This window comes from Moschus berezovskii, chromosome 21, assembly GCF_049115385.1.
Source record: "Moschus berezovskii isolate FMDL1 chromosome 21, NW_MosBer_1.0, whole genome shotgun sequence".
Taxonomy (NCBI): Eukaryota; Metazoa; Chordata; class Mammalia; order Artiodactyla; family Moschidae; genus Moschus; species Moschus berezovskii.
Window position 1 is genome coordinate 17,674,758 of NC_142480.1, and position 3,193 is coordinate 17,677,950.

The following is a 3,193-nucleotide window of genomic DNA, read 5'->3' on the forward strand; positions in this document are numbered from 1 at the left end:
TATTTTAATCTCCTTTTTCTCATTAGGTTTTTAAGATCTTAATCGTGATATTTTTGTACATGTGAGTCCAAGAGAAGGAATTGGATTTGTATATGTATGTTTTAATGATCTTCCTTATAAAACATGAGTTTGTTGGGAACAGGACAAATTATGAATCATCTGATTCCAATGGCTAACTCAGAAATATAATAAGTATTTGACAATTTCAGTTGAATCAAAATCATAGGCTTAATGTACACATGAATGTTGAGTGCAAAAATCAGCGAGAGTCAAAAACAACATCTATGGGACAGTTTTCATATTTCAGAGCGTCTATTAAAGGTATATATATAGATGGTGAAATTAGGTTCAATGAAAACTATTCAGGAACATGGTTGACCATTCATCTTATAATATTAGGCCAAGAAACGTGATGCAATATTACAAATAAATAATGATTACAAATATTTTTTTAAAACATGTACATAAAACTAAGTGAAAGAAATCACATAATTTTACAATAGTAATATTTTGGGAAGCATCCTAGAAGTATATTTGGCTATTATTTTATTCAATTTTATTTAATTTGTTTTTAATAATTCCTTGAATAATGTCTGAGAACATATGTGTTACTACTAGGGAATTGAAATCATTCTATCAAAGGGATGAAAAGCAAAGAAAAATATAAATGATAGTTCCTACCTCAATAGCAGTAGCCAAATTAAACTCAGCCAGCAGATTATGGAATTGAAAATCAAAATTGTATGGTACAAAAGTACAGCAGGGATAACATAACAAGTTTAAGCTATTTTGCCTGTATATTTTACTGATTTTTTGTGAAGAAATACTAGCCGGACACTCTGGGAAATGTACTCTATTTTCCAAATGTCCACCTGCACAAAAGGCCTTGGTTGTCATTTTGGTTTTAGAGTAAATAGAATGTGTGGGCTACTTAAAGAATGAAACAGTTCAGTGAGCAACAACAAATTATGATCTGTAAAGGATAACTAGGGGGTCACAGATAAATTTTCATTGTAGTTTTTAGCTGTCTTTTTCCTATGTTGTCCAATAGCTACAGATTAGCACCAGTACTTAAACATCAAGTACTTGAAAAAGCACAAATTTTATCCTTTATTCTGGCTGAATCTATTAACAACCTCATCATACAATTTTTATATAATAATTTCCAATAAAATGTTCTTCTTCATTTATCTTTTTATTCCAATTCTATAGTCATGTTTCCATTTAAGGACAAAGCATGACCATTCTCTAGTTAGTTTTTTTTTTTTTTTTTTAATGGAAAATAGATAATTTTCTTTTGGGAATTTAGGCTTTGTCCCTATAATAATAAAAAGGACATTCAATTAAAAATATATTTTTTAATATCTGGTTGAGAAAACACTCAGTGTACCTTCTCAGTTTTGTACTTTCAATACTTTGAGATTGTTTAGACTTACCTTGTGGCTTCCCAGGAGACACAGTGGTGAAGAATCTGGCTGCCCATGCAGGAGACACAGAGATGTGGGTTCAATTCCTAAGTCAGGAAGATACCCTGGAGTAGGAAATGGTAACCCGCTCCAGCATCTTTGCCTGGAAAATTCCATGGACAGAGGAACCTTGTGGGCTGCAGTCCATGGGGTCGCAGAGAGTCAGATACAACTGAGCACACACACACAGACTTACCTTGATTTCGATACTTTTCTGAAGAGAGCCACAAATGACCTGCTTGCTTTGCAAAAGGTTACAAAACAACAATAAATATTTTCCTTCTTTATGTTTAAGAATTTGTGTGTGTGTGTGTTTTCTTAGTGTTTATTGAAAATATGATACCCAGTGACAGAGTCATAGCCATCTCGTCTCTGAGAATTGAAATCTAAAATCAGCTACTCTATGTACACATGAACCACAAAACAACTTAATATTAAACCAGTAATTTAAGTGGATCAAATAAAAAGAAATGATGCAGGATAAAGTGAAGTCGCTCAGTCATGTCTGACTCTTCGCGACCCCATGGACTGCAGCCTACCAGGCTCCTCCGTCCATGGGATTTTCTAGGCAAGAGTACTGGAGTGGCTTGCCATTGCCTTCTCCGGGTATGAATCCATATGAAAATTAGCATTATGCCTTATGAAATATCCTCAAATTAAATTATAAACATATTAAACATGTACTTAATTCTTCTCATGTGTAATTCTTGAATCACTGAAAGGAATATTTTCAAATGGGAAGTAAACATTTTTGGTGTACAGTTTTGTTCTTTTTTTTATTTTGTTTTTATCAAGAAGACCCTGTTACTTAATTTCCTCAAAGAGACTCAAAGTTTAGTGAAACTTTTCACCAGTTAAAAATATGTAGTTTTAAATAAATTTTTGATTTATATGCAGTATGTTTTATGATATATGATAGAAGATATATGATATATGATTTGTGATATATTCATATGATTTATATTCAGTCTCAAATAATTTTAAAAGGGAATAAAAGATACATATAAGTGAACATATGTCAGCAATTTCATTTTACTTATTAATTATTGAGGAAATCAGTAAGATATTTTTTTAAATGTTTCAAAGGAGAATGCAAACAATGGACACTTTTATAGGCAATCAGGAATGCAAAACTGACATATTCCACAGCAGTGTTAATACCTGCTTTCTCGCACCAGAATAGAGTTCATTTGCATTTCTAGAAAAAAATACCAAATTATTTGCACTGGTCTGTGAGACAGGCTTGTAAAAAAGAGTATAAAGCAAATGCCTGTGTTCTATCCTGTAATTCTTTCTTATGACAAGAATACTTTTAGACTGAACAAAACAGCTAACAAGGACAGCAAAGAGAGATGAGAAAGAATGGTCTGTTTCCAGTAAGGATGCTGAACAAATAGGAACCAATAATAAAAATCCAAGTACCAAATCAAATAATAAATAGCCCAGGAACTCAACATAAAGAGAATGAAAAAAATAGAGTGCAGATCCCCATGCTGACTTACCACATTTTCACAGGCTAGACAATCTGCGATCAGCAAGGCACAAGGGGCCCTTGTGAACACTGTGCCTGGTTGAAGGCTAGTGTCTGTGGCGAAGGGCAGTTCCCAACAGAGGGCTTTAGTGGGACTTCTACCGTGTCTGTGGAAATAAACAAAGGCCAACAAAATAAGAACAAGCAAAGGATATTTATTCAGAGCTTGCTATAGCAAGAAAGTTACCCACTGTTG